The 24,498-nt window shown below is 44.5% G+C and overlaps 1 protein-coding gene across 3 annotated transcripts in view; it reads right to left on the reverse strand.

Annotated features, from left to right (window-relative positions):
- ATRNL1 (attractin like 1) overlaps window positions 1–24,498 on the reverse strand; it is a 920,708-nt gene that overhangs the window by 219,823 nt on the left and 676,387 nt on the right. The window lies entirely within an intron of this gene.

Raw genomic sequence — 24,498 nt, forward strand, 5'->3', positions numbered from 1 at the left:
CATGGATTTGTCAAAAACAAGTCCTGCCAGACAAATCTGATCTCATTTTTTGATCAAGTCACCTCCCTTGTAGACCGTGGGAATGCTGTAGACATCATATACCTCGACTTCAGCAAAGCTTTCGACAAAGTGCCCCATGATATCCTGATGAGCAAACTAGCTCGATGTGGGCTAGATGAAACAACAATCCGGTGGATCCACAGTTGGCTACAGAATCGGACTCAAAGAGTGCTTATCAATGGGACCTTCTCAAGCTGGGGAGAGGTAACGAGTGGGGTAACACAGGGCTCCGTCCTGGGCCCAGTGCTCTTCAACATTTTTATTAATGACTTGGAGGAGGAGGTGCAGGGAATGCTGATCAAATTTGCAGATGACACCAAATTGGGAGGGATAGCTAATACTTTGGAAGACAGAAACAAAATTCAAAGTGATCTGGATAGACTGGAGTGCTGGGCAGAAAACAACAGAATGGCATTTAATAGGGACAAATGCCAAGTTCTGCACCTAGGAAAAAGAAACCAAATGCACAGTTACAAGATGGGGGATACGTGGCTCAACCACACTACGAGCAAGAAGGATCTTGGAATTGTTGTCGATCACAAGCTGAATATGAGCCAACAATGTGATGTGGCTGCAAAAAAGGCAAATGCTATTTTGGGCTGCATTCATAGAAGCATCGCTTCCAAATCCCGGGAAGTACTAGTTCCCCTCTACTCAGCACTGGTTAGGCCTCATCTGGAGTACTGTGTCCAGTTCTGGGCACCACACTTTAAGAAGGATGCAGACAAACTGGAGAGGGTTCAAAGGAGGGCAACAAAGATGATCAGGGGACTGGAAACAAAGCCCTATGAAGAGAGACTGAAAGAACTGGGCATGTTTAGCCTTGAGAAGAGAAGACTGAGGGGAGATATGATAGCACTCTTCAAGTACTTGAAAGGTTGTCACAGAGAAGAAGGCCAGGATCTCTTCTTGATCATCCCAGAGTGCAGGACACGGAATAATGGGCTCAAGTTACAGGAAGCCAGATTCCGGCTGAACATCAGGAAAAACTTCCTGAGTGTCAGAGCAATACGACAATGGAACCAATTACCTGGGGAGGTGGTGGGCTCCTCCACACTGGAGGCCTTCAAGACGAGGTTGGACAGCCATCTGTCAGGGATGCTCTGACTTGGATTCCTGCATTGAGCAGGGGGTTGGACTCGATGGCCTTGTAGGCCCCTTCCAACCCTACTATTCTATGATTCTATGAGTCTAAGGGCACAATGCTATACATATTTTGGCAGAAAAATTCAACTACCCAAAAAATCCTACAACTCCCGTGCAGACTCAGGAATGATGAGAGTCGTAGGACTTTTTGCTTTTTTAACATGAGTAGGATTGCACTCTTAACTGCTAATGAGTTGACATCCTGCACACAGGCCAGATGTCCATCCGCTACAGGGTTGGGCAACTTGTGGCCCTCCAGATGTTTTGGCCTACAACTCCCATCAGCCATAGCCAGCATAGCCAAGCTATCCCTGATCTAATGTATAATGACACAAGACAAGGAACATTCTACCCAATACAGCCCAAACTTTAAACCATCACCTGAATTTTCTCCTTTTTTTGTTTCATGCCCTAAAGCCTTCCCTCATTCTCCCCACATTTTATATACTTCACTCAACAACACACTATTAACCCGAGAGCCCACTAAATGTGAAAAACTAAATAGTACCCTGATGTTTACATTAGCTAATTTATTTTTTATTATGAATATCTGTTTATGTGTGTTTTGTTGCGCACATACTTATCCATTCCTACATTTTGATGTCATGTTTAAATGATTCTCAGTAACACAGAATTACACTGAACATGGTTTTTTAAACAATGCCATTTATGAAACCTTAGCCCTTAGAGAAAAGGTAAAATATTTTAGTCTGTACTGACTAGAAAAAATTACCTAGTTAATAAAATAGGGAATAAGCAACATTTAATGTGTTCGTTCGAGTGAATGTAGACATCTACTGTGTCCTTTTCTTATAAAGTTCACACACACATACACAATTTTATTATGCTTGAAAACAGCCAACTTGTGTATTTTGATATAAGTGATCTCAAAAGATGAATGCTCAAATATATTAATTAATAAATTATACCCTTACTGTGTCAACATATGAAGAAACACCTACACTTAATCATTCAGCCTAACTTTGTGTTATATTCATGTTACTGGAGCATGAAATCTTGTTCAGCTAAAAATCTTGTATTTCCATTCCAGTAACTTCTATAGCAATCAAATTAAGGAGAGTATGGTGAAGACATCAAATCACTTTTGAAATCTAAGAAAATATTAAATGGGGTTTTTTTTCACCTTAAACTGAATGCACGGAAGCCTATAGATGGTTAATTAAAATACACACGTCACTTTTAAAATAATGTGGCACTAACCTAACAATCCTGAAGTCACACACTGGTGGACAGTGTCAGGCCCTTTTCTTATATTACTCTCCCACCTGAATTCCTCTCAGGGAGACATTGGAAATAGCCCTAGGGCTCACATTAATTCACATGTTCCTATACCCAATTCGCTCCTGCTTTCATCATCACACAGTGTGTAGTCTTCTAGGTTCTGGGAAGCTCCTGAGTCCAAATAATCATAGGAAATCCAGTTTTGACCATTTACCTTTCCCATCAAGGTCAGAGAAGGACACATATAAATGAGCATAAGCCCAAGGCTCACTACCACTGTCTCCCTAGAGAAAATCCATGAGGGGAAAGGATGTGCAAATAGGTCCTCAGTGGAGCCACTAGACCAGGAGTGAGCAACTTGTGACCTTCCAGATGTTTCGGCCTACAAATCCCACCAGCCCTACCCAGCCTAGCCAATGAGGAGGGATGATGGGAGTTGTAGGCCAAAACATATGGAGGACCACAAATTGCCCAGCCCTGTTCTAGAACTACTTCTAAGCAAATGATTTTTTTGAAATGCTGAGGAATTAACTTTTAAAAAAACTAGGTTTAGGTCTAGGTCTAATTTGTTTTGGTTTTTTGTCCCCTCCCATAGAATCATAGAATCATAGGGTTGGAAGGGGCCTACAAGACCATCGAGTCCAACCCCCTCCTCAGTTCAGGAAGCCTGATTCCCAGGCTGTCTCCCATCCAAGTACTAACCAGGGCTGACCCTACTTAGCTTCCGAGATCAGAAAAGATCAGGCATATCCCTAAGTTGACTTTAGTTTATATTGTGTAGGCCACTTTAGTGTAGGGAGGGTCTAAATTTTCAGCACTTTGGAAATAAAAGTGCAGACAGAACATAATAGAAAATATTGAAGAACACTAAAAGGTTTGTATGCTCAGGCCGCAGCCATGGGTTCTTGCCTCTCTTAATCAGCCCTCCATTCTCATGCATCAATGCATCAATGTAGTGTTTCTACATTAGCTAGCCTCCAAGACTGTGAACCAGAACATGTTAAAAAACTGCTTGTTGCAGAAAATTCTGCTGTGCAAATTTAGAGCTGGATTTGACAGAAGCAGCCTGGACAACTATCCAAGTGAATGGAGTGCATGCATCTGAACTTGGATTCTAACTACACTCACAGTTAATGAAGTCTTGCCTCTTAGAGCTTCTACAAGTACAAGTGCAATGATGTAAGGGAAAGTAGGGATGTATGAAACAACTCACCTGTTTCGTTTCGTGACATCTGCGGTGGGGGAGAGGTGCTCCATCCCTCCCGCCCGAAATCCTTGCCGGCCAGCTCCACTCTACGGTGACTCCGTGGAGCCGCCAGCTGGCCGGGGCCGCCCTCAGCAACATCCGGCTGCTGCTGGGCTGCGCAGGGACGCAAATGGTGGCCGCCGTAGCCGCCGCCATTTGTGTCCCTTTTTTTCACCGTGATAGGCTATGTAAATATTTATGTAGCCTATCACAGTGAAAAAAGGGAACGCAAATGGTGGCGGCTACAGCAGCCGCCATTTGTGTTCCCTTTTTTCCCCCATGATAGGCTACGTAAATATTTATGTAGCCTATCACGGTCTCCGCAGGGACGCAAATGGCATCCCTGCATTAGCGATGATACGCTACGTAAGTATTTACATAGCCTTTCACGGCAAAAATCATGAAGCGAATGGCAGCCGCAGATGCGGCCGTCATTTGCAAAGCAGCGCGAATGGCACCAGGCAGGTGCACCATTTCGCGCAGCTTTCATGGGATGGCTTCATTCCCCCATGGATTACGGCGGGCTGAATGCACTGGCATTCGGCCTCACTGAGATCCGTGACAGAATTCTCCGCTATCCCTAGGGAAAAGTAATCACAAATCATGTTCTCAGTTTCAGAATGGCTGCCGGTACAGGGCACAGAGAATCCCCCTTTTTCTTCCTGCCCTTTTAATATGGCAGTAGCCAGATTTCATGGCAGTACTGGCTTAAATTATGGGGGGCCCTGCCTCAAATCCATGGCTGGTGCCAGGCCTGAGCAGGGGTGGGCTGGCAAAGTGCTCCACTCATTGGCTTGCTGATGGCTGTGGCAAGCAGCAGGACCACTGATTTTCCCACAATGCCCAGATCTAGTCTCACTCTGGGACATTAATGCCTGACTGCTCACTGCTGCATGTAGGATAGGCATTAGCACTGCTGGGCTCTGCTCAGGTACTGGGCCTCAGCAGCTGCAGGAATAGTGGATTCTGCCACCTGACTGAGTCCTTTAGTTCATTTATGTCAACTTTGGGGGCAATTGGGGAAGTGAAACACAATGCATCTTCGCAGAGTGCTCTATGCAGCACTCTCCACATGCCAGGTGAATATGTGATTACAGCTGCTGCAAGTTGTTCAGAAAATGAATTGTAGGAATATACAGATTACAGAACACATCACAGGCAGGAAAAAATTCTAAACAAAAGCTGTCTTTTTACACAAGGCATTTATAATGCACTCGTAATTGGTCACTCGCGAAGTTTGCAGGTCATTTACATGATGCCGTCAAACTCCAGGGCACATACAGCTGTTTTTTATCTTTATCTCGCAATCCCCACCACCACCACCTAGAATCCTAGAATCATAGAATAGTAGGGTTGGAAGGGGCCTACAAGACCATCAAGTCCAACCCCCTGCTCAATGCAGGAATACAAGTCAAAGCATCCCCGAAAGATGGCTGTCCAGCCTCATTTTGAATGCCTCCAGTGTGGGACAGCCCACCACCTCCCTAGGTCATTGGTTCCATTGTTGTATTGCTCTAACAGTCAGGAATTTTTTCCTGATGTTCACCCAGAATCTGGCTTCCTGTAACGTGAGCCCATTATTTCATGTCCTGCACTCTGCGATGATTGAGAATAGATCCTGTCCTTCCTCTCTGTGACAACCTTTCAAGTAGTTGAACAGCGCTATCATATCTCCCCTCAGTCTTCTCTTTTCAAGGATCAACATGCCCAATGCTTTCAGTCTCTCTTCATAGGGCTTTGTTTCCAGTCCCCTGATCATCTTTGTTGCCCTCCTCTGAACCCTCTCCAGCTTGTCTGCATCCTTCTTAAAGTGTGGTGCCCAGAACTGGACACAGTACTCCAGATGAGGCCTAACCAGTGCTGAGTAGAGGGGAACTAGTACTTCCCGGGATTTGGAAGCTATGGTTCTATTAATGCAGCCCCAAATAGCATTTGCCTTTTTTGCAGCCACATCACATTGTTGGCTCATATTCAGCTTGTGATCAACAACAATTTCAAGTTCCTTCTCGCTTGTAGTGTGGTTGAGCCACATATCCCCCATCTTGTAACTGTGAATGTGGTTTCTTTTTCCTAGGTTCAGAACTTGGCATTTATCCCTATTAAATGTCATTCTGTTGTTTTCTGCCCAGGGCTCCAGTCTATCAAGATCACTTTGATTTTTGTTTCTGTCTTCCAAAGTATTAGCTACCCCACCCAATTTTGTGTCATCTGCAAATGTGATCAGCATTCCCTGCACCTCCTCCAAGTCTTTAATAAAAATGTTGAAGAGCACTGGGCCCAGGACTGAGCCCTGCAGTACCCCGCTCATGACCTCTCCCCAGTTTGAGAAGATCCCATTGAGAAGCACTCTTTGAGTACGATTCTGTAGCCAACTGTGGATCCACCGGATTGTTGTTTCATCTAGCCCACTTTGAGCTAGTTTGCTCATCAGGAGATCATGGGGCACTTTGTCGAAAGCTTTACTGAAGTCGAGGTATATGATGTCCACAGCATTCCCACAGTCCACAAGGGAGGTTACCTGATCAAAAAATGAGATCAGATTCATCTGGCAGGATTTGTTCTTGACAAATCCATGTTGGCTTCAAGCAATCACTGCATTGTTTTCAAGGTGCTTACGGATGGATTGCTTTATCATTGCTCCAGAATTTTCCCAGGGATGGATGTCAGACTGACTTGTCTGAAGTTCTCAGGTTTCTCCTTTTTACCCTTTTTGAAGACAGGAACAACATTAGCCCTCCTCCAGTCATGTGGCACTTCACCCGTCCTCCATGATTTCTCAAAGATAATAGACAATGGTTCTGAGAGTTCTTCTGCCAGTTCCTTGATTACTCTAGGGTGCAGTTCATTTGGCCCTGGAGATCTGAACTCATTCACAGTAATTAGGTGTTCCTTGACCATATGCCTATAGATCTCAAGTTGCAATCCTGCCCCTTCAGTCTGTACTTCGCCTTTGCCAGGGAGCTCATAGACCCTCATTCAGGAAAAGACTGAGCCAAAGTAGGAATTGAGCACTTCTGCCTTTTCTTTGTCATCCGTTATCATTTTGACATCCTTATTTAATAGCTGAACCACCATTTCTTTCCTCTGTCTTTTACTATGCATGTAGCTGAAGAAAGCTTTTTTGTTGCTTTTAGCATCCCTCGCTAACCTCAGCTCATTCTCAGCTTTAGCCTTCCTGACGCCATCCCTGCAATTCTGTGCTACCTGTCTGTACTCTTCCTTTGTTGCTTGGCCTTCTCTCCACTTCCTATATGTGTCCTTTTTTGTTTTCAGGTCATCTCTAAGCTTTGTGTGAAGCCACATTGGCTTCTTCTGTTGTCTTCCTCCTTTTTTTCTTGTTGGAATTGTTTGTAATTGTGCCTTGAAAATTTCCTTTTTTAAAAACTCCCACCCATCTTGGACTCTTTTTCTCGTTAGAGTCGCTTGCCATGGGACCTTACTGATCATTGTTCTGAGTTTATTAAATTTGGCTTTCCTAAACCAGAGTACAGGTTTGGCTACACTCGGCTTTTGCTTCCTTTAGAACCATGAACTCAAGTATAACATGGTCGCTTTCCCCCAGAGTTCCTGTAACTGTTACTTTACCCACTAAGTCATCTCTGTTGGTTAGGATTCAAGTCAAGGATAGCTGGTCCTCTAGTTCCTACCTCTACTTTCTGTAGGAGGAAGTTATCTGCAACACAAGTCAGGAATCTCTTGGAGGGGCCATGTTTTGCGGAATTTGTCTCCCAACAAATATCAGGGAAATTGAAGTCCCCCATTACTACTACATCATACATCCTTGAAACATTGGCAATTTGCTTTTCAAAAGTTTCATCCTCATCTTCTATTTGATTGGGTGGCTGGTAGTAGACTCCAACCACCATATTCCTTTTATTCTTTGCTGCATTTATTTTAACCCAGATGCCCTCGATGGGGCTACCAAACTCATCCTCCTGTATTTCTGTGCAGAGAGATGTATTTTTAACATATAGTGCATCTCCACCTCCCTTTCTGTTCCTCCTGTTCTTTTTGAACAAGTTCTATCCTTCAATTGCTCTATTCCAGTCATGAGAGTCATCCCACAAAGTCTCAGTTATACCTATCAAGTCATAATTTCCCTTCTGTATTAAGAGTTCAAGTTTGTTCTGTTTGTTTCCCATACTCTGGGACATGGAATTTAGACATAGGGCATTAGTATTTAGACATGGAAGACCAGGTGCTTCATGGTCTGGCTTTCTTCCTACATGTGTCTGAAGACTATTATTGGGCGCTATAAGAGCTGTGCACTCCGTTGCGGTGCATGAGCCTTTGTCCATTGTTACTCCCAACTTTACGTCTCTTCCCTGTAGCATTCAGTTTAAAGCCCTCCTGAATAAGTTCTTCATGCTGTGCCTAAACACATTCATCCCAGCCTTTGTGAGGTGCAACCCATCCCTTCCCAATAGTCCATCTTCCAGGAAGTATAGCCCATGGTCCCAGAATCCAAATCTCTCTCGTCAGCACCACCTTCGTAGCCAGTCATTCACCCAGAGTATTTTTCTTTCCTTTTCTATCCTTCTTCTAACTACTGGAAGGATGGATGAGAAAACTATCTGGGCCCCAAAGTTCTTGAGTTTGCTTCCCAAAGCTTCAAAGTCTGATATGATTTCTTCATAGCTCCGCTTGGCAGTATCATTTGTTCCCACATGGATGAGAAGAAAGGGATACCTGTCAGTGGGCTTTATGAGTGCAGGTAACCCTTCAGTCATGTCTGTAATTCATCCTCCCAGGAGACAGCATACATGGTAAGTCCATGGGTCTTCGCGACATACTTGGGTTTCGATCCCATGCAGCAAGGAGTCTCCCACTACTACTACTCTTCTCTTCTTGTAGCTGTAGGCCTTGGTTTCATCACCTCTGCTTGGCTGACCTTCAGCCTCTTGCTTGCTCTCATGCAGGTTCCCCTGTACTTCTTCCTCTGCAGGCTGTCCTCCAGTCTCATCCTCAAGTACCTGGAAATGGTTCCCTAGTTCCACTGCCTCCACTGATGCTGAGTGTCTTCTAGTTCTTCTGCTCCTAGCTGTCACCCTTTCCCCAGGTGTATCCTCTACTTCATTTTTCCTCACCTCAGCATTTTCCTCTTCTGCCTCAGCTTGCTGTTGCTCTTCAAGCTTCTGTTCTTCACTTTGCTGCTGTAGTTCCACCATTCTGTCCAAGAATTCTTCGTGTTCTCTTATTCCCTGGAGGGTCACCACTCGCCACTCCAGTCCTCTTACTTTTTCTTCCAGCAGCGTGATCAACTTGCACTTGTTGCAGGTGTAGGCCATGTTGTTCTCAGGCAAGAAAACAAAGATAGCACTAGGGATGGACGAAAGGGACTTACCTTGTCCCACAGCTTGCTTCGCGGTGGGGGGGAGGCACTTCAGTTCTCCCCCGAAGTTCAGGCGAGGGGGGGAGGTGCCCCATCCCTCGCCGGCGAAATTCAGGCTGGGAAGGAGCACCCCGTCTCCCCAGCCACGAAAAAAAAAGTAAAAACAAAAACACACACACGTGATAGGCTACGTAACGATTTGCATAGACTATCACGGCTAGATTTCCAAAGTCAGCCGTGATAGGCTACGTAAATCATCACGTAGCCTATCACGGGTGACTTTGGGGGGAAAAAAAAGCGTGTACGCAAATGGCGGCGCCCCATGGGCGCCGCCATTTGCGTTCCTTATTTTGGCACGTCTAGTCTACGTAAATCTTTACGCAAATAGCTTTCCCTTATTTTCGCCGTAGTCTAAGTAAATCTTTACGTAGACTACCCCTGTCCAAATAAGGACCCCATGGGGCGCCACCATTTGCATACGCGCTTTTTTTTCCCCCAAAGTCACCCATGATAGGCTACGTGACGATTTACGTAGCCTATCACGGCTGACTTTGGAAATCTAGCCGTGATAGGCTAAGTAAATCGTCAAGTAGCCTATCACGGGTGTGTGTGTTTTTTAACTGTACTTTTTAATTTTGTAATGGCGGCGGCAGCAGCTGGTTGGGAGACCGGCCGCCGCCCCCGCCGAAACGCCGCCGGGACCCGCCGCCGAGAGGGACATTCGCTGAAGGTAAGTCCCATCCCGGGGGGGGGGCCGGGGGCCGGCGGAGAATTTCCCCAACACTTTCGGGGGGCCGAATGCGTCAGCACTCGGCCTCCCGAAGATTCGTGGAGAAATTCTCCGCCATCCCTAGATAGCACACACCTTGCAGGTCACCGCTACTGCAGAGTCTTGTCCTTCCATAGCCTCTTTTCCTTTTTTGTGTCTAGCTTCCTGATTGTTCTAGAGTAGCCTGTGCCTGGTCCTCTATTCACTCTTTGCCTTTGTCTCCTTTGTCTCTTCTGCCACTGCAGCTCCCCTGGCCAACTCCTGTTTGCTCCCCCTGTTTGCTTGCTCTAACCGGTTGCTCTCTGGGAGCTTGCTTTCTTCTGTAGTCCCTAGACCAGGTAGAGCAGCTTCTTTTGCTCTGTTCTGCTCAGCTGGGAGGTGGGAAACAGACTGAGATAATCCACTATTGAAATGTAATCCACTTTAATGACTGTGTGTAAATGTGCAGTTCTGCTATAACCACAGCCTGGGAAGAACAAGCCATTGGGCAGAGCAGGAAAATCACAATTGCCCTTCACCCCCCACGCCCCACTTTCCCAGTGTGTCTGCCTGTTGACCTGGGCTAGGAGGAGAGTTTTCTTGGCTGGGCTATGAGAGGCTCCAAGCAAGCACAGAGCTGGTTGGGGTAGGAAGAAGAAAATGGCAACACCCCATGTAAACAGCTGACAGCAATGAAGCCACACACACCCTATGCTGCTTTGAAGAGAGAGAGAGAGTGTGTGTGTGAGAGAGATACTTGAATCCCACAGGACACCCACAGATTCACCTCTCACTCTCCACCCTGAGGCTGCAGAGAACTTTTATTTATTTATTTATTTATTTATTTCTATACTGCACAATAGCCAAAGCTCTCAGCTTGCCTGTGTAAAGAGCTGATCTTTATCTTGCTTAGAATGTGGAAACAGAAGTCCTGGTAAACTGCAAAATAAAAAGCCTTGTGTCCCAGAGAGTTAGCCAAATGTGTGTATAGAGTCAGCTCTTCCTTTTGTTGTTGTTCAGTCGTTAAGTCGTGTCCGACTCTTCGTGACCCCATGGACCATAACATGCCAGGCCTTCCTGTCCTCCGCTCTCTCCCGGAGTGTGCTCAAGTTCATATTCATTGCATCGGTGATGCTATCTAGCCATCTCATCCACTGCCGTCCCCTTCTCCCTTTGCCTTCAATCTTTCCCAGCATCAGGGTCTTTTCCAGTGAGTCTTCTCTTCGCATTAGGTGGCCAAAATATTGGAGCTTCAGCTTCAGTATCTGTCCTTCCAATGAGCACTCAGGGTTGATTTCCTTTAGGATGGACTGATTTGACCTCATTGCAGTCCAGGGGACTCGTAAGAGTCTTCTCCAACACCACAGTTCAAAAGCATCAATTCTTCAGCGCTCAGCCTTTCTTATAGTCCAGCTCTCACAGCCATACGTTACTACTGGGAAAAACATAGCTTTGATTAGACGGACCTTTGTCGGCAAAGTGATGTCTCTGCTTCTTACTATGCTGTCTAGGTTTGCCATAGCTTTCCTCCCAAGGAGCAAGCGTCTTTTAATTTCATGGCTACAGTCACCGTCTGCGGTGATCTTGGAGCCCAAGAAAATAAAATCTGTCACTGCTGCCATTTCTTCCCCTTCTATATGCCAGGAAGTGATGGGGCCAGATGCCATGATCTTCGTTTTTTGAAAGTTGAGTTTCAAACCAGCTTTTGCAGTCTCCTCTTTCACCCTCAACAAGAGGCTCTTTAGATTGTCTTCACTTTCTGCCATTAGGGTGATATCGTCTGCGTATCTGAGGTTGTTGATCATTCTCCTGGCAATCTTAATTCCGACCTGTGATTCATCCAACCCGGCGTTTCTCATGATGTACTCTGCATATAAGTTAAATAAGCAGGGCGACAATATGCAGCCTTGTCGTACTCCTTTCCCAATTTTGAACCAATCGGTTGTTCCATGTCTGGTTCTTACTGTTGCTTCTTGACCCTCGTACAGGTTTCTCAGGAGACAGGTAAGGTGGTCTGGTACTCTCATCTCTTTCAGAATTTGCCACAGTTGGTTGTGATCCACACAATCAAAGGCTTTAGCGTAGTCAATGAAGCAGAAATAGACGTTTTTCTGGAATTCTCTTGCTTTCTCCATGATCCAGCGAATGTTGGCGATTTGATCTCTACTTCCTCTGCTTCTTCAAAACCCAGCTTGTACTTCTGGTAGTTCTCGGTTCACATACTGCTGAAGCCTAGCTTGTAGGATTTTGAGCATCACCTTGCTGGCATGTGAAATGAGCGCAATTGTACAGTAGCTTGAACACTCTTTGGCATTGCCCTTCTTTGGAATTGGAATGTAAACTGACCTTTTCCAGTCTTGTGGCCACTGTTGAGTGTTCCAAATTTGTTGGCATATTGAGTGCAGCACTTTAACAGCATCATCTTTTAGGATTTTAAACAGCTCAGCTGGAATACTGTCATCTCCACCAGCTTTGTTGTTAGTAATGCTTCCTAAGGCCCACTTGACTTCACTCTCTAGGATAACCGGCTCAAGTTCAGGGACTGCACTATCATGGCTATCAAGGACATTAAGATCTTTCCTGTATAGTTCTTCTGTGTATTCGTTCCACCTCTTCCACCTCTTCTTAATCTCATCTGCTTCTGTTAGGTCCATGCCTTCTTTGTTCTTTATCATGCCCGTCTTTGCCATCTCATGTTTGACCACCTCCAGCTTACCTTGATTCATTGATCTTACCTTCCAGGTTCCTAAACAATATTGTCCTTTACAGCATCGGATTTTCTTTTCACCACCAGACACATCCACAGCTGAGTGTCCTTTCGGCTTTGGCCCAGCTGCTTCACTCTTTCTGGCGCTACTTGGAAATACCCTCTGCTCTTCCCCAGTAGTATATTGGACACCTTCTGACCTGAGGGGCTCAACTTCCGGCGTCATATCTTTTCGCCTTGTGATACGTTCCATGGGGTTTTCTTGGCAAGAATACTGGAGTGGGTTGCCATTTCCTTCTCCAGTGGACCACATTTTGTCAGAACTCTCTGCCATGACCTGTCCGTCTTGGGTGGCCCTGCATGGCATAGCTTATGGCTTCACTGAGCTACGCAAGCCCCTTCGCCACAACAAGGCAGTGATCTATGAAGGGGCAGCTCTTCCTAGGCAGGGCTATTAATAGATCACTTGTATTGAATAAGCAAAGCAACAATAGAAAATCTGAGACTTTCCTATCCTGACATGAGCCTATGTCTTTCACTTTCCCCCCTACTGCAGAAGATGCAGAAAAACTAAACAAATTACAAGACATAGTAACTGTGTGTATTGTAACTAGATTAATTCTATGTCTAGTATGTATTTGTGTGCTTAAATATAAAATCAGGGAGCCGAGTCAAAATATAGATTTGGATTTAACATCATTAGAGAGCTACAGCTTTAAAGTTATTATAGGACAAATGAATATGAAAATAAATAATGCAGAACTCTCAAATATACATGCAACAAGATTGACAGCTTTTCCTTTTGTGTATGTTATATGAACAAGTGGAATCCTTTTGGGGTATAAGCCAAAAGTCTGTTTTTTGTCTGAGGCAAGCATGATTCCTCAGTAAAAGAACTACAGAATATATTTTCTGAAAATAACACCCTTCATCAAGGTATCACAAAATGTTTTTCAGAAAGAACCTGGCATTAGCTAAGGAAAAAAGAAAGGTCTTGAAGCAATATCTCAAATGAAGAGATTCAATAGCCTGAGAGACAAAACATTTTCTAGATAAATGAGGCAGCCTGAGTGGAAGGGCAATTTCTAGCTACACAGAGTTATGACAAGTTAGAGGAAAACATACTGGATGAAGAGATGGGGGGCGAGGAGTAAGGGCTTGATATTGTATGTTTTGAGGTCAAAGTGTTGAGCAAATCAGTGGAAATGCAGAAAGGTAGAAAAGCAATTTGGAATTGGATTTGGAGAAGGAAGAAAGCTAGAAAAATGACAGAAAATGGGCTGATACAATCTTCTATTTCCTGGGGCAAGAATGGCATATGGCTGCACAATTATAGTGACTACAGTACAGACTGGGTAGTCAAAGTGATAAATAGAACTGCAAGAAATAGTACAGGTAAGTAAGGAAAGAACAGGATTTCAGTGGATAGACAATGAAGAGTAATGATTTAACTGACATTAGGAACTATTAGGAGATAGCAGAAATGAAGGAAAGGAGGAGGACAGCAGAAGTGTTGTGGGTTGAAATCACCCAACCCTTATTTTCACCACAAAATGCTCATGTCATGGTGGAGATCCTCATGGATTTGAGATGTGTGAATCCTCAAAAGATGGTCTGATTACAGGCCACCTTTGCTGGGCAAGTGTACTAACCAAGTGTACAAACCACCAACCAAGCTATAAGGCGACATAATGAGAGCTGAACACTCAGTGAAGTCATTGTAATTTTCTGACTGATGAAATATTCAGTAAGATGTTGTGGAACAGTGAGGACAAAGAAGGAGAGAAAAAGAATAGAAACGAAGAACAGAACAGTGCTGTATACCATCCTGAATGCAGAGACGCCTTGGACACTTCCTAACTAATTCCTAGATTGGGGTGAGGAACTTTTTCAATCCAAGGGTTGCATTGGCTCCAGCCCCATATGTGCTTGTCCAGACATGCATGCCCCCCATAAACTCTATTCACACAGACAGACATGCCATTCACCTCATTCTGTCTCTCTTTTTCTAACAGACAACCATACACTCATGCACGCACACACAAGCATATCCCTCCCATGCTGCAATTAAGTTTGTAAAGAGCCTAACTGCAGCATGGAGGTAATTTTTTGAAGGGACACAATTCTTGGGGAGGGTTAGCACTTCACTCTCCAGCAGTTATCCTCCTTTGGCACTACGGATAATTTTTTGAAGGGGGGGATTCAGTACTCAGGAAGGAAAGGGTTAGTCCTTCCCTCCCTGCAATGACCCCCTCCAGAAAATCTCCCCCATGAGGCAATTAAGCATTTCAAAAGCTCTCATGGTACCAATAGAAACTTTAAAAAAGTCTAGTTACAGCATGGATTGCGCAGTTTTTTGAGGGGCTATCACAGTGCTTGGGGCTAGCCCCTCCCTGGCAGCAGCCTCTCCCCAAAATGCTCCCCATGCACCAATTAGGCTTTTTTAAAAAAAGTCTCCAAAAATCTGAATCACAGAGCATGATCATCCCCTGCATTTTTCTTTAAGATTATGAGCCTCTTTGGAAGGGATGTGGTCTGTGTGGGCTGAAAAGATGGAGTAGAAATGCTTTAGTAAATACACATAAATAAAATCCTTTTCTACATGTGCAGAAGGGGATCCCCACAGGGGAACTTAATGGAAAGAAGGGCTCATAAATGGAAAAGCACAGGGCTGCCATCACAGGTAGGCTTGGTTGGGCACCTGCTGAGGGACCACACCCCAGCAGGGGCCCACTGACAAGAGTCTCCTGGAGTTGCTTCTCCTCACCATTGCAACTGGCTGCAGGGTGGAAACTGAGCCCATAGAGCCCCAGAGCAGTTCTGATTCTGAGGAAGAACAGCAATCTGTGGGAGAGGAGCTCGCTCATCTCTCACAAGCACAGCAGCTGGCAGAGATTCCTCCTGTCAGCATTCCTGGGATAGATAGTGACCCTGGCAGTGAGAGAGCGCTGGAGGGGGGCTTGCTGGATGCTCGGTGCAGACGCAGGGAGCGACGACAGATGGAGGGCGCCGAAAGGGGGCATAGCGCTCGTTTGGCATGCAAACAACAGTCATGTCCCGAGGACCCAAGGGAAAGAGGGAGGATCTCTCCCTAGCCCATGAATTCAGGGTCTTCCCGTGATTCTCCTTCAAACAGGGACCAACTGCCTTACCTGGAGCTTAGGCTACTCTGCTATCTTTCCCCAGTGCTGTTCCTTGCTTTGGCGCTAGCGACTAGTATTCTGAAAGAATTATAAAGTAATAAAGGAATAAAGTCTCGGAAAGAATTCCTCGTCGTCTGTGTCCTGAGTTGGATATTGTTGGGGACTGCAAGAGGCAGCTAGGGCGCTCCTGACATTGGCCTGTTCACCTGTCTCTCGCTGTGGCCGACATTGGTGGTGGTGAAATGGAGAAGCAGTAGATGACACTACGTAGTTGTTCACCAGCTCTCTGCCTATCAGGCAAGCAAGTGGTAGCAATCATGAGAAAGGAAAGGAGAAAAAAGCAGCTGGTGACAATGTTGGTGAGAAGGCAGATTAACTGAGAGAGGAGGCCCACTGAGGGTGTCTTGCCCAAGGGCCCTCAAAAACCTGAAGCCCAGCACTGAGGAAGCATTCCAAAAGGTTTACGTCCCATACTATTTAAAGCTTAATAGGTCAACCCCTCAGCACCTTGAATACAGCACAGAAGCAAATAGGAAGTGCAAACATTTCAGCACCAATATTGTACGTTCTCAGTGGTCTACTCCCATTAGGAGACATTCTGTAATAATGGGAACTTCTTTTCAAGGACAACCCCATGTAGAATGCCTTGTAGCAGTTAATTCTCTAAGAGATTCTAAGAGTACTGATGACACTTTCCAGCTCCTTATTGTTTACCAATTTTTTTAGCTACTGCAGCCACTTTGGTGGTGTTGAAAGACAAGGTAGGATCTGATGTCCTGACTTCAAATCATATATTGAAAGTTGGTTAGATCAAGTATTCAAAAATATTTTCCATGTAATTTGCCCTATCACCAGGGATGTATTTTAGTGGAGAATGTAACATGCAGTCTGACCTATCAACAAATACAGCCATGACTTCCCAGAAGTGATCCCCATGAACATGGTGGAATGAAAATGTGCAGCAATAACTGTGGAAATCCCCTGTGAGAACCTGAAAGGGCATCCATGATCACACATTCTCTATACAAATGTTAGGGTATACTGAATGGAGAAGATTTCATAGTCCTATCTATGAGTTATCCAAGCATAGCTGGGACAAATAAATATTTGGAACCCAGAGATATTTGACAAGAACAGTGACATGCAGTCCTTCTTTGACTGCTCCAAAGGAACTATCAGGCTTCAGCAGGGGTGTGCTCATGGTTGTTGGATACTGAAACAAGGTTGAGGCCAGAGCAAGCAGAACATGGTCCAAGGACTTATAGGCAGGATTGTTGTCCAAACAGGCATGGTTAAGACTGGTCCAAGAGACAAGGGCATAGTCCAAAGAGGCATGGTCAAGGGTCAAGTTCCTTACGCTGCTGTGCAGCCCTCTACTCCCCACAATTCAGTAGATCAGGGTGGGCAACCTGTGGTCCTCCAAACGTTGTTAAACTGCAACTCCCTCACCATTGGCTGCGCTGCCTAGGGCTGATGGGAGCTGCAGATGTACGTATCTACTCAATAACCTTCTGAGATGAAAACAATTCACATGCAGAGAGTGATGGGAACAACCCCACCCCTTCCAGTAAGCAAGGACCCAGGCTTGATTGCAATATCCCCTTTACAAATTCCATTGAATTTACACAGTTAGTAGCATTAGCAATGAAGCATTTCTACTGTGCAACATGTTATTTCAACGGGATTTGCAAAAGAGTTATACTCAATGGCTTATGCCCATTACTCTTTTGACAGGTGACATGGTTACATTTTCACAACAAAAGTTATGAGTTTCAGTGAAGATGCACACTGTTAATTTGCCAACAAACATAGCCTTTTATATAGGAGAGAAACAGAGGTCAAAAGGGTCTATGAAACAGATCAGTGAGATAACCTATGAGGAATAGGTTGAAAGATGCACTTCCTGTTTCTGCAGACCTTTTCCTGTCAGAGGAATAAAGTAAGTGCACTGCTGATCACTCACACATACCATTTTCCTTTTATAAAAAAATAATCAAGTATGCTTGGGTTGCAGATTTTAAAATTGCTCATTAAATTATTTAAATTAAACAAGAAAATAAGCCCAGCAAAAACTGAATTTGTTTGCAAAGCAAGTTAAAAAAAAGTCCACATTATTGGCAAGAGAAAACAGGAAATTAGCTGGTTAGTATAAACTTCAATCACCTGAATGCACAAAACTTAAGTACTCAAGAATCTTATTGTACTTTAAATAAATCTCTGAGTTCTCAACAGCCACTTATGGCATAATGACTGTCAGGGGTGTTTCTGAGTGCAGGGAGTGGGATAGCAGTTCAGATTCTGAAGGAGAACCGCCAGACATGGGGGAGGTGTTTTCCCAGGCTAGTCCAGACATGACTGGGCCAGCTTCTCAGGTTACAAAAGTCCAGCTGGCTGAGGATGAGGGTCCCTCCTCACACACCTCTGTGAGAGACAGCGAACAGAAGGAGGCGGGGTTTGGGGAGTCTGATCTAATAGACACCAGACACAGGTGCAGAGCAAAGAGAGAGAAGGCAGGGGTGGAACTTAGATGGTCTACTCGATTGGCCTTGCATGAAAAGCTGCGCTCAGAGGCTTCATGAGAGAGAGGGACCTCCCCCCTTAAGTTAGGCTAGTGAGACCGCCTTCCTCTTCAAACGGCAGGAAACTCTCGTAACTTCCTTTTGAATTCCCCTGAAGGCATTCCTTTGTAGACTGAGAGTCACTGAGAATTTGCATCTGTATGACCCTGTGAAGTAATAGATTAAAAGCTGTAGACTGAAGCGTCTTATCTGTGTTTGTTTTCTGTGTTGAAATATAGTAGGGGCTAAAGGAATCCTGACAATGACAGCCAACAGTATTGGGCTCAAGCTTTAACACTTGATCCTTGCCTTATGTCAGACTTCTGAAACTTATTTTAACCACTTTTATTAACAGGAAAAAATAAATGGATTTATTTCTACAGTCCAGGAGAATAACCTTAATTCACACTGGAACTGACATTATACATATACTTGTATTTTAAATATATACATGGAAAGATATCACACATGTAAGGTCCCAATATGAGTTGACTGGGAGATTCTCACTCACTCACTCTGTCTGTGTCTGTGTCTGTCTGTCTGTCTCTCTCACACAGACAGAGAGAGAGAGAGAGAGAGAGAGAGAAAGAAAGAAAGAAAGAAAGAAAGAAAGAAAGAAAGAAAGAAAGAAATATAAAATCTCTATGGCACATTAATAGCAAAAACACATCTAGGGAAATAGCATCACCACCAGCACCCTCATAATTGGCACCAGAGGCCTATGGATACATGGTATTTGACCAAAATATGCTTTATTCCCTTAAATACATATAACCTTACTTATCTTGAGTCTTGTTACTTGCCTCCTCAGTCCTTTGGAACCAAAAGGTAGAAACAGACCTTTCACAACACCTCACCAGTATCCTCCTCCTCCACCACCACCACCCCACGCACAAAAACACGCTACAGTTTGGTACCTCTTCTTTCAACACCTCTCTTCTTCACATTCATAATCTCCACGAATCTGCCAGACCATGAATGCTGCTACAATATTCCACCTGAATCCGTGTCTCATAATTTCAACATTTCTCCAACAACAAACTCAGGAAAACATGCTGCTCTAGGCATATCTGCTGTCTCTTTCACCTTAACTCATTTAAAGGGATGCAGCAGCACCCGTTCCTCCTCACACACTACTGCTATGGGTGCTGTTACTGGGGGGTGGGGGCGGGGTGCTGCTACAGTCAAAGGTAGTGCTGTACAGGGATGGGTAAGCAGAAAGCTGCTCAATTTCTTGCAAGATCCCTTGTAATGAAGTGAGAACCCCTGCACTCACATACACTTTCATTCAAGTATTCACAAGATCTCTTATGTAATATAGAAACTCTTTATTCTTATGCACATACAAGAATTATCATACCCATGTCAACACTGCAATTCACATCTTCCCCCCACCTGTCACCTGACCATCACTGTACCTATTACATCATGGAACACAGATACAACCACCTCTTCTTTTCTACTCACTCAGCTTCTCCACAGGCATCACTAGAAACTTACTTAAAAATCCCATCCCCCATCTTAAATTTAAATGTGCCTCCTTTCTTCTTCTCTATATTCTATATTCTGACTCGAGGATTTCACAGAATCTGTAGTCAGGAATCCTAGATATGGATAAAGCAAACACATGATGAGAAGGAATGCTCTATCCCCACCCCTCTCCTTCATCGCATTTCACCCTCTACCTGTGAAGGATAACAGACATAAGAATATTGGAAGAGCCATGCTGGATCAGACCAAGGGTCCATCTTGTCCAGCATTCTGTTCACACAGCAGCCAACCAGCTGTCAACCAGGAACCCACAAGCAGGGCATGAGCACAACAACACCCTCCCCTCCCCCCACCATGTTCCCCAGCAACAAGTTACATAGGCTCACTGCCTCTGGTACTGGAAGCAGCACACAGCCATCAAGACTAGTAGCCACTGATAGCTTTTTCCTCCAGGAATTTGTCTAACCCCCTTTTAAAGCCATCCAAATTGGTGGCCATCACTACATCCTGTGGTAGTGCGTTTAACTATGTGCCTGGAGAGGAGAGCCTCCTGTATCCATGGAGGCTCACCACGCGAGCCAGGATGCATACTTTTCAGCATTCTGACTCATGTGGAGAGCCTCCACGGATCCAGGAAGCTCTCCTTTTCAGACTGTCAACCTCCATGAGTAGAGGGTACTAAATGTGAGAAGGGAGAGGGGCAGGGCTGGAGCACTCATTCTCCTCATACATTTGCTTCGTCCACAAATAGAACACCTGAGTAGGTCCTTTATCATTTGTATCTCACACATTCAGTTATAAAAAGGGCCTGCAGAGCAGCCAACAAAATGCACAAAGGCTGAGATACTGGCAGTAAGAGCTTTAAGCTAAAATATGCTGGTATTTTGCCACCCCAACCCCTTTAGCCTTGGGCCCACCCACCACAGGAATGTGGCCCCCGAGAGCTTCTCCGAAACTGAATTTGGCTCTCAGGAGGAAAGTGGCTTGACACTATACTGTATTGCTCAAAGCTTCTCTTCACATATTGTATGTTATCTTTATCTATCCTGAAATAGCGTTCCATGCCCTAGTTTCTGGAGCCAGATGTGTAGCTCCTACCTTGACCATGCTTTTCAAATGCCCAAGGTAGCCAGATTTATCCATTTATTTTTTGAGGAAGTGACAGTCATTTTGTCTAGGCCTGTATATTTCATTGTTATCTTCTTTCTCCTCCTGATAATATATTTCAATTTTATACAGTCACATGTATAGACAAATTTCAAGCAAACCTGGCAAGCTAAGATGGTAACCAAAAAAGTGGACCCTGAATGCATACAATCACCCTGTCCTGTCCAACTTGGTTCAAGGCACCCAGAGGTGTTGAAACCAGCAAGGCACATCCAAGAAAGGAGGGTCAACAGAAGTCCCACATTGGGGCAGGTCTGGTCACATCCAGTGAGGCCAGGTCAAGTACCATTGTGTTAGGTCAGGCCAAGTGGGGTCAAGTCCCATGTGACTGGTCAAGTCAGGTCAAGTCAGGTTTGGTGTGCTGATTAGCATGGCAAGGTTAGACCAGGCAGGGTCTTTCAGTACCCTGTCCTGCTCCAAGTTAGGTGAGACTCAGTCAAGGTGAGCTGTTGACTCTGCAACAGTCGAAGGTTTTCTGAAGCCTTATAAAAGCCAGCAGCTCAAGACCTTCAGTTAGTTCCACCCCCTCAGAGAAGCAGTTTGTTTCCTAAAGGACTACTGCCCAATTTGTAGTCGCTGGCTCCTATGGGGTGGGGGGAAGGGGCAGTGAAAGCTCTAATGGGGAAGTGACCTTTTCATCTGAGGAGTCAGGTAGGCACATCCTTTGGCCTGGAAGGCCCTGGCATAGCAGGAGCCGGGTTAATGGAAGGAGTCTCCTCTACCTCTGAGTCCTCTTCAGAGCCAGATGACAGGTCAAGGCTGGGAAACATGACCCCCGCACACACACACACACAAGTAAAGGGTCTGTACCTGATAATCAATGTTACATGAAGATAAAAGCATCCTTACTGTGCAAATGCACAATGTGATATATGCAAGAGGTAATATTATTGTGCAACATTTTTACTAGCGAAACAAGTAGAATACCTATAGCATGGGTAATGGTTATCCTGACATTACATTTTGTCCAAAGGACCCACAGTTCAATATAACACCACTGGAAGTGACAGAACTATTACAATGTCAATAGGAGAGTAGCACTGACTTTATATCTGATTTAAATCAGCCTTGAATCAGATACACTACAAGAAGGTTAGGGAAAGGGGTCAATGTGAAAGCAACTTGCAATTATGCTATTGTTATAAGTGGCAGGTTTTATTTTTCCAGGGTGAGCCCTATATGCAAATGTTATTAGAGTCTATTGGGAAGGAATTTAGAGGGAAGTGTCATGTTTATTCAAAATATATTCAACAGCCACAATGCTATGCCAGTTATGCATACGCATACATTTTGCTGATGTCAGCTGACAGAAATAGAAAATAGAGGGTTTTTCCCCAAACAAACTTAATTAGGATGTTGCAGTGACCTTTCCTTCCTTGCAAGTTCCATAAAGGAATGATGAAATAATTGTTTGGCAGACTGTTCCCAATACTTTTATTGTAGCCTTTTGAGTAATATAAGCACAACTCAACTACACAGGCTAAGAATGGTGACAATTTAGAGCAAATGTAATTTTTATTACTCTGCTTTTATAAGTTCAAAACAGACCTGTAATTTAATTGTATAATACAAAGCTCTTTCTTTGTATTGAACTCTATGCAGTAGACACCACAGACCAATCAATACATTGCACCATATTACTTTAATATTCAGTGCAATGCACCTTATTGCTGCAGATTGCAGACCTCTAGTGGAAAAAGTTGAATGGTATCCAGACCCTGTATATGTTAATCAGGCTCAGCAGAACACTTCCAAGCAGCGAGTACTAACACAATTAGAAGAATATGCTTATACCAGAAAGAAGAAACTAATAAACACTCTAAAAAACATAATTAAAATATTTTAGCTTCTACATCCATTAGTTTCTAAATAAAACATGTCATAGAAAAAGGCAGCAATTAACTTTTGATGCTTACTTCTAAAGTTTAATTAAATAAGCAGTAAGTAAACAATCCATGCCTGTGCTCCCACCACCCACTCTGTCCCTTCCCACCCAAATAGAGCATAACAATATTGCTCTCCAGATGAATTACACAAACTCCAGTTTTGTATGCAGCACAGGGACCTCAAGTCTTCAGCCTGAATAGCCTGGAGCCTCCCATTGTTTCTCCAAAAGAGAAATTCACAAGGCAGCTGAGGATGGGGGCGTTGACAGCTGCACTCCCTGGTCACATTCTAGCACAGCTTTTTGGAAGGAGGGATTGGTTTAATGCACTTTACTTTGAAAGTACTCAAATTATGTCAGCAATAAATATTGCCATTAGCCTCTTTTTATTGGAAGGACTGAAAACCTACCTCGGTAAGAGCTTAGTCTTTGGGCTTATCATGAGCCTGCTGTACTGTAGCAGTTCCACAGCTAGGTGCATGTAAAGGCTTTTCTAGGAGATCTGCTTATAGTACAATAAATGTGCTGTTGGAATTCATTGCTCTAAGTGTCTTTCCTCAAGGAAGCGCCTCTGTTCTTTGGAGAATTCACATTTCCACAGGACCCGAAGCAACATATTAATACAATCTCCCCCCCCCCCCAACTAGCACAACAAACACAGTTCTACTGCTGTAGTGGGTATCTATTCGGCTATTGGGAGAGTATAGAAATAAATAAATAAATAAATAAATAATCTATATTAGTAGTTGTGACATTATTTGTGATGAGCAGACCACTTGCTAACCCATGCCCATCATTTTGTGATGTTTTGGAAATTTCACTTATATATTTTAATTCTTCAGAGGGCAACCTGTGGCCCTCAGGCTATATGCAGGCTCCCAAACCTTTTTTTGTTGCCCCACTCCTCCCACCACCAGCCCCACCAAATTTGCTGCTGTGGCAACAACAACAGCAGCAAAAAAAACAAAACAAAAACCCTGTGGTTTGCTGTAAAGCAAGGCACCCGGGGAGCACAGGCCTTGTTTTAAACACAACCGTGCTTCCAGAAGAGTCCCACATGCCTTGTTGTACAGCAAAACTGCAGGTATCTTTGCCACCAGCGTGCTTCGCTTCTGAAATGTGGTGGCAAATTTGGCGGTATGCTGGCAGTAGCGGGGGCAGGAGTGAGGTCCCTGGGCTTTCAGAAGTTGCCCACACCTGCTTTAGAGGCTGAGCACTGCCTTGTTGTGGTACCACTCGAGTGCAGAAGTGCTCATCTAATTATTAAAAAAGGGGACGGGGTAAAGGAAAATATGAGGAACACTACCTGCACTCCCCTACAGGAGTAGAAACACTACCTGCACTCCCCTACAGGAACACTACCTGCACTTATCTGGACTAAAATATGAGGAACACTACCTGCACTCCCCTACAGCTTATCTGGACTAATATATGTGGCAAAAAAGACAAAATCTGAGGCCACTAACCATGCAAGGTTGGTCACACCACCTTCATGTGGGGTGATTGACTAAGGATTCAACAGAGCCCTGTTTCCCTCCCACTTCCTTGATGCACAGGAGGCACACTGGGTTTTATTGAGTGCCTGTTACATATCCGTCTAGATCTCCTTTATACCTCCATACAAGTTAATCAAGCTTCAAGCCCAACTACTTTTCACCAATCCAGACAGGATGGCTAGATGGGAATATGCAAAGTGTGCACATATCTCACAATCTCTGTAATGGCCTAGGGCGTTGTGGAGAGAGAGGGGAAAGAGCACTCTATTGAGTCCTA

The sequence above is a fragment of the Heloderma suspectum genome, chromosome 3 (assembly GCF_057233095.1).
Source record: "Heloderma suspectum isolate Gila_16-S chromosome 3, 16-S_ref, whole genome shotgun sequence".
Classification (NCBI taxonomy): Eukaryota; Metazoa; Chordata; class Lepidosauria; order Squamata; family Helodermatidae; genus Heloderma; species Heloderma suspectum.